General features: G+C 44.0%; 1 protein-coding gene across 2 annotated transcripts in view; it reads left to right on the top strand.

Moving 5' to 3' along the window:
- Positions 1 to 8118, top strand: part of LOC137151793 (OX-2 membrane glycoprotein-like) — a 91666-nt gene that overhangs the window by 72585 nt on the left and 10963 nt on the right. Inside the window, exon 6 of one of the 2 annotated variants that reach the window (XR_010919360.1) lies at positions 7490 to 7637. The exons of the other annotated variant lie outside the window; for it this stretch is intronic. The gene's annotated coding sequence lies outside the window, so the exon portion shown is untranslated. The remainder of the gene's footprint in view (positions 1 to 7489; positions 7638 to 8118) is intronic. 2 annotated transcript variants of the gene reach the window in all.

Here is an 8118-nt window from a genome sequence, read left to right on the forward strand (position 1 = left end):
GGTCATTCTGGCAGAGGCTTCGCTCAGTAACTGCTGCTCCTCACAATATGGTGTTAAAAAGAGCCACAGGTGGTTGTCTGTGTCTTGCCAGAGAGGCGCCTGGTGTCACTGGGTTTGTGGGGTTGAGGGTATAGAGTGTGGTTCTCCACTGCCTCTCTGGGGGAGCTGGAGTATTTTAACACATGTGACTCTGCTTTTCTTTATGCTCAGATTTAAAATTATAGAGCCCTGAGGAAAGAGAGGAACCATGCTGGAAGGTGAGGCTGGGGTCAGTGGTAGGGATGGAAACCATTCTGCTCAGCCTTCCTTCTACCACGTGCCAGCAGCTTTCTAAAATTAAATCTCACGCCTATCAACTGCTTCCTCCCCCCTTGCGTAGCCTCACAGCTCTGTCTCTTGTCACGGTCTCTAATGCTGATAAAAGGTTAATGGTTAAAATGGGAAGCTGTGGGCATAGCCAACCTGGCAGAGAAGTGTGATGGGCTGGGGTGAGAAGCGATGGGATACATTAAGGATCATTGGGTCACTCAGTAAGTATTGCTGCATCAGTAAGTATGACCCTAGACTGCAGAGAAGAGGAAATGGATAGATGACATCAAGGATTTCATAGCCACACACATTAGATAACAGACCATTGCATACATTTCTTGAGGCCGTGGGCTGAGGCTAGATACCATCTCCATAACCACAGTTACATAAGGTAACTTCACGCTTTACTTTCCTTGCATGACTGTGGCTGTCACTATAGTGAACTGAAGAAATCTGGCTTCCACATGAAAATTCATGGCTCTGCTGAAGTCAGCCACTTCCTCCAGACAACCACAGATAGTCATGATCAGTGCTTGGACCAAGGCAAGCAGTGTATGTTGATACTGGGCACTTTAGTGATCAGTGTGGATACCAGTGAGACATCGTACACCCGATTTGCAGATCAGTAAGGTTTAATGTGCAAGGTTTTCTATAGATATACTAGTTGAATACAAAACCTAAAATTAACTACAATATATCATACTCACTAAGCCTGGAGAGCTAAGCAGTCACTCAGAAGGCTGTATACAGGAACGCCTTTTTTCAGGAGCCCCGCCAGGGAGTTAGTGGCCTCTGATCTGACCTGCAGCACCTCCCACAGAGTCAGGTGTTGATAGAGTGCACCCTTTTGTTTAAGTAGTGACTTGTTACACTCTTCCATAAACAACTTTGACCTAATTACCTCTCTATTTATTATTATATATGCTAATTATTTACACTGGGTTTTTACCCTTAACTACATTTTATTTTTACTATAATAATTGGGGTTGTTAAAACAACATCTGGTGATAGGAGGGGCGGTGTAAAAATATGCCCCCTTGCAATGAAACAGTGTACCCCAAGACGTTCAAGGATAACTTGTTCCTGTTGTCGTTATCTATGTGCAGCTGCAAGCATACATGTTGTGGTGTATTTTGTCTTATGTGCCGTAGTATGCAAAAACTAAGACGTCTGCAAGGTCACTCAGTAGTCCTATTTATTTTTTCAACTAAAAATGTCAGGCTACAGGAGCCAAAATAGGCAAGCAAGCAACTGAAGCTATGCTAGGCCCGTAAGACAATGGTCAAGCAACTCAAATTGTACTGGGCCCCCAACACTATATATGTATCTGCATATATTGAAAGTACATCTCCCAATGGTTTTAGGGTCCCATGCTGAATTATTTAAACATCTTTACTGAGGGTAAATCCCCAGTACAAATGACTTGGCTTAGTAATGAACAGATCAATAAAGCTGTAAATTGCCCATAATACAGTAAAAACGATCCTTCTTTGACCATCCTTTTAAAATTCTAGAAAATAGATGAGCTTTGTAGAATATCTTAATGGTTAACAAATCCCATCTCTAGGGTTATGTCTTCGCTACAGAGTTAGCCCGGGCTAAGTCAGCCTGCGCAGAGCATCTCCACTAAGATTCATCCACAATGGTTCTGTATTAGCCTGTGGCATGATTTCTGGTGGGATATCCCATGGTTCTTAGTGGTGCATAAAACTGGATTCCTCTATGAATTCATTAGCATGGTGAATTCTCTCACTGTCTTTTGCCTAGCACAGAGCAGCTGTCTCTGAGAGTGAGATGAGAACAATACTTTACCTGACTAACTTCCAAGTGGAGCTGCTCATTATTAATGCAGACAGTTCTGAAGGCAAAAGCAAACAACCTTTGGCAGCAAGAACTTTAAATGAAAATGTTAAGGAATTCAGTCTGCAAACCACAATGTGATTTATAGTGCACCTGACTGACTGCGGTGCCTCTTTGTTTCATTTGTGTCCATTTAACATAAAAATGTCATTGTGGGTCCATTTCCCCAAGTTATGGGTCTTACTGATATCACAGCACAGCTTTACCAGAAGGCTAGTGTCAACGTCTGGCCAACTGGCAGCCTGGGAGGAGGATTTCATGGATGGCATCCCTGTGTGAAATGCTCTGGAAGCACAGCAGAAACAGAGCAGGCATATGTGGGTTTAAAATGCTGAGCCACTGTAGATGACTTACAGCGCAGGAGAAGGGAGGAGCTAGACAAGAAAGTATGGCCCAGATGGAATTGTGGATAGCCGTGTAGGACTAAGAGTGTCTGGTCTTGATTAGCCTGCATTTCCATGGCAAAGTAGGTAGGTTGCCAGCCTGGGTTGAAGCAAAACCTGAGCTCAGCCGTGACTGTTAGCCAAGGCTTAAAACACCCTCAATCTCGGGTTAGAGGTTTTTCTGTGTGGATGGAAGGGGCAGTTTGGGGCAATACCCCAGCTAACTCTAAAGTAGTAACTTACCTTATCAGACCGAGACAGAGAGAGACAATGTTCCAGAGTATCAGATGGGAGCTGTAAGAAAGGAAGGAAATGAGCCATTTGAACTGTTCAGACCACAGACATCAGTCTATGGGAGATGATACTGCACTCAGTTAAAACAATATTTGTCAATAGAATTTAAAACATCTAGAGTCACGTCATCAGCTGATATAAAATAGACTAGCTCCATTGACTTCAGTGGAGCTACAACCATTTACATCAGCTGAGGATCTGGCCCTTAATGAAGGGTGAATGAACAGTACAAAGACATTGTAAAATATGATGATGACAATCCAAGATCTGGATCAGAATGCATATGTCCATAGGGCTGGTTTTGAGGACAAAATGCTGTGCGAGTGATGGGAGTATTTACAACAGCACTTAGCATTTTCAAGGTACTCTGTGTGCATTAGCTAATACTATCCCTGCAGGGTGGCAAGTCCTGCACAGTAAGTAGTAGTATCCACATTTACAGATGGGGAAAATGGGGATAAGGCCCAGATCTTCAAAAGTATTTAGGTTCTTAACTCCCATTAAGATCAATGTGAGTTAGGCACCTAACTGCCTTTTGAGGATCTGGGCCTAAGTAACTTGCCAAAGGCCAAAAGGAGACTTGGTGTCCAGCATGGATTGGAATTTAGGAGCTAGTGTTGTTCTTCGGCCATTAGATCACAGCTTCTCTAAGCAGCGTACAGCAGGGATGTAGCAGTGAGTATTTCTTTGCTGCAGTTGTCTCCTGACCACAGCATCATAATGTTCCTTTACATATACCAATGATGCATGTGCTCTGTAGTAGTGTCTTCCACAAGGTCTCTCTTTCCCCCTCCCCTTTCTTTTCTTTTTTTTCCCCTGTGGTGTGGAAATTTGTCTGTGATTCACTGTGAGAGGTAAGGTTTTATCTTTCTGAAAAAAAACTCAGCAGTAGAAGGAAGCAAAAGCTACTGCAAAGCAAACAGCACTAGTTTTGAGCTCAGTTAAAAGAATGTCATGTGCAACCACATAACGACTACAAATATGTGTCTGGGTTGGCCTGATACTTACCTCACAAAATCTGACTTGAAAAGATCATTCCTGTTGGGTTAGTTCTGAACACTGTCATACGAATTGAAAACTAGCTGAAGCGCCGTACACACACAACCATGTGAAAAGCAGCAAAGTTTTCCTTGAATTGATGAGAAATATGTAATGGGGTAGCTCAAAGATCTTAGTTAAGTCTAGTATTATTTCACATAATTTGCACCATTAATTTAGGATTAAGTCTGATCAAGTGTATTTCCTATCAATGCAATTACTAAAAATCAAGGAAACCACCATTTAAGGCAACATAAAGGTGCATACCAGCTTCAGCTTACATGATTTACAAGTTGAACGTCATAATGCCCAGACATTCAGCCCTACAACAGACCATTTTAACATGAACATGTAAGTGCCCACAGCGCACACATCCACTTCTTCGCAATCACACTCAAACATGCAGCCGAAACACCAGATCCCCTGTATGGCTCTTCAGTGCAGTGTTTGTAGATGGAAAAGTCATGAGGTTAGAGTCCTGGTTTTGCATTTGTGTGCAGTTATGAGGAATTGGGAATGTGAGTTGTGGCTTGTGGTCGGCTGGATCATGAAAGGGAAAAGGAGTTTATGGAGCAGTTGATAAAGCTGAAGTTTTGTTTGTGTGTTCTGGTGTCTGGATAAGAAACGTGAATTGAAGTTGGTGGGGAATCTGTTAATGTTCCCTTATTTAGGGCTGTCCTTGATGTTTGGTTGGTTTATTTAGCGTGTTAGCAGGAAATGCCCTTGAGCTAGTTTAACACTAAATTAATGGTGTGGGTGGGTGGGTGGGTGGGTGTGTGTGAGAGAGAGAGCGAGGGAATTGTGCTGCTATTTAAAAATCAATAACAGGAAGTCTTCACCCTGCAAGCCCCTGCCATAATTCTATTTCTGTGACTCTCCCCGCCTATGTTTCTACTCATGCTCTGTAGTCCACCTTGCTGCCCTCTAGATGCTTGCATCCTCAGCTCAGAGCCTCTTTCCTGTGACCCTGTCAGGTCACTCCCTCTTTCCTCCCCTAAAGCCTTGCCGCCACTGTAATCTCTTCCACACCCTGCCCCCCAGCCTATCCCCGATCACCTTCCCCCACTCTGCAGTACCCTCTTCCCTATGCTCCCTCGCTGTTTCTTGTTTCCCCTTTCCATTTAACATTGGTCAACAGAGTAGGAGGCCTGAGGGGCAGAGACTGGAGATTTGACTAATGGAATCAGAGTGGGTGGGTGGGGAACAGAACTGGGGGCTGGGCAGCACAATGAAGCTAACTGCATTCCCTGGCTTTCATTGTACACAGCCCCACGATGCAGCCTTGTTTCACAATTCCCTGGTTCTCCATCCCTTCCTCTCCTTTATCTATCTACATTTTTGATGGTTTGGAAGATCCATGGTAATGGGGGCCAGGGAAATGAGCCAGGCAGTGGTATGGGAGGTGGCTGTGCAGTGAGGGCCAAGAAGTCCAGTGTGGAGCCTGGCTGCCCAGCTCTCTTGTCCTCCTTTGTTTTCTTCCATTCATGGCCCTTCATCGTCCCTCAGACATGCCTCTGGTGTACTGAAAATTGTGTTTAAAATTACAAATGATCATATTAAGGGTAAGGGGTTTCCAGGTCCTGCTTGCAGATTGGAAGCATGTTATCAGAGTCTGTCTGCAGAAAGCTAACCTAGAGCAAGATGGGGTGACTTGTGCCTCTCAGGGAGCAGCCTGCTTTGTCTCTCTCTGTTGAGGGTTCTTGTGTTTAGGATTCTGAACTCTGAGAAATAAGGTAGTTATGTAGCAACATTCCAGTAAGAGTATTTAATGTTTGTTTAACTTTTGTGTGAATATGCTCTGAACAGAATGAGAAACTTCAGCAATGGGAATCCCAGCCCAGTGGGCCTTTTGTGATTCATCAGATCCAGGGCTGCTCTCTGACAAACCACAAAAGTTTCAAGATTCTGAGATGCTGCTTCCCTTGGGGAGCTGCAAACTCTGCTTCTCAGGCATTTTTGGCTATTGCCGTTGTCCCCCCACCTCATGCCTGCTCTTTGTTGTAGGTAGCAAGAGATAGGATATAGTGAGAGGGACACTATTGCTGCTCACGTTGATGGAAAAGCAGAGCTTGCTACTTCCTCATAGAACTTCTGTTTCATTGAGGAACTTCTTCGTATAGCAAGGGAGCAAACTTACGGCTCACTTGAGATAGTCCCAGGTCTGACAGACCTTTGGACCTGCAAATTATGATGTACCACACTATTTACTATTCTTATTTCTTAGTAATGAACAAATTTATTGATTGGGGAATAGGAAAAATGAAACAGAGTTGGCATATGTATTTTACTCCCAGTCCTAAGCCTTTTGAAAGGTTCCATGCCATGCCTGTTATTCTGGGGATGACCTGGCATCGCTTATACTGTAACTACCAGCTTTTTCTGGGCAAATCAGATTAATGGACTATCTCGAAAGCTGATGGTTCAGTCCTGCTCTAATTGACACGCACTCCATAGACTTCACTGTAACTTCCGCAAAGTTTAATGGGTGTAATGGAGGGCAGAATTCATCCCTGCATGTGTATTTCTGACTTTCTGTATGAATATACAGTATGTACAGTATGTGTGATGCAAAACGTGCTGGTAGCGAAGAGGATCAGGAAGAAGGATGCATAATGTATGCCATTTGTAGTGTTGTTATAGCCATGTTGGTCCCGGGATATTAGTGAGACAAAGTGGATGAAGTAATATCTTTTATTGGACCAACTTCTGTTGGTGAAAGAGACAAGCTTATGTGGAACTCTTCTGGTCTGGACTCTGTGTAAGATTGAAAGCTTGTCTTGTCTTTCACCAATAGAAGTTGGCCCAAGAAAAGAGATGACCTCACCTACCATGTCTCTCTAATATGTTCAGTACAGCCTCACGTATTTTAGGAAGGCTGGTCAGGTACGGAATGGTTCCTAGGCCCCTTTTCCTACTTTAATGTGCTACAGTGGCTGGGTAAATTGAATGTCTGTCATGTTTTTCATTTTCCATATTTTGACAAGTTCCTGAATTACCCTTTGACCCCTGAAACTGGTTCTTTTAAGCCAAGGGTTGAGGCACATGGGTCAGACAGATTAGGAGAAGGTTGTACTGGCATTGCTGGTGCGCTGCCTGTTGTTCAGGGTATGTTTACACTGCAGTCAAACACCTGTGGCTGGCCTGTGTCAACTGACTCAGACTTGCAGGGTTTGGGCTGCAAAGCTATTAAATTGCAGTGTAGACAGTCAAGCTCGGGCTGGAGCCTGCGCTCTGGGACCCTCCCCTCCCCTTGTGGCATCCCAGAGCTCCAATCATCCACACTGCAGTTTTATAGCTGCATAGCCTGAGCCCCATGAGCCTGAGTCAATGGGCATGAGCCAGCCACAGGTGTTTAATTGCAGTGTAGACATACCCTTAAAAAACTAAAGAACATCAGTCTCTGAGGCTCTCAGCTGAGCCCTAAAAATTATTTTTGAATTGTCAAACGTAACACTGAATTATTGGCATGTGCTGTGGACGTTGGAACAGAAGACGGTATACTAACTCCTGAACCAGAGGTTGGGATAGTCCTTCTAGTTTTGGATTATGAGTCATGGCACACTGCAGAGACGCACAGGATTAACCGAAAATGAAATCCGTTTCAGTCTTTTCCAGGAGAAAAAAGGCCCATGGAAGTTGAGCAGACTGCATTTCACCTGCACAGATTATTTCCATTTTAAATGGTGGGTGCTCTCAGCTCTTAACATTTCACTGCTTCAGGATGTCTGGTCTTCTGCTAAAAACAGAACCACCGTAAGTGCATGCCAGCTCCGTTTAGTATTTTTTTGCAGTTAGCACATTTGGTGGTAAGACACTTCCTGTTTATCTGCAGAAATCTTGCTTTCCAAATCAAACCTGGGTTTGCAGGGAGCACACTAACCCACAGCTCCCAGTCTTGCATCTGCTTAATTTAATGGCTTTCCCTTTCTGCTTCCCATTTTCACATACTTTCTGAGATGATCATGGTAGAACTCACCCCAGAGAAGCAGCCATGCCCTCTGTGATAGTTACTTGTAAGGTGACCAGATGTCCCGATTTCATAGGGACCGTCCCAATATTTGGGGCTTTGTCTTATATATGTGCCTATTACCCCACACCTCCTGTCCTGATTTTTCACATCTGCTATCTGGTTACCCTACTTACTTGTAGCTCATGAAAAGCATTTTATTTTCATTAACTGAACACCAGATGTCTTTAGAGGCCCACTTCTGCCAGCCACCACTTGATACTGAAT

The sequence above is a fragment of the Emydura macquarii genome, unplaced genomic scaffold, assembly GCF_026122565.2.
Source record: "Emydura macquarii macquarii isolate MOO-44397 ecotype Brisbane River unplaced genomic scaffold, CSIRO-AGI_Emac_v2 contig_1119, whole genome shotgun sequence".
Classification (NCBI taxonomy): Eukaryota; Metazoa; Chordata; order Testudines; family Chelidae; genus Emydura; species Emydura macquarii.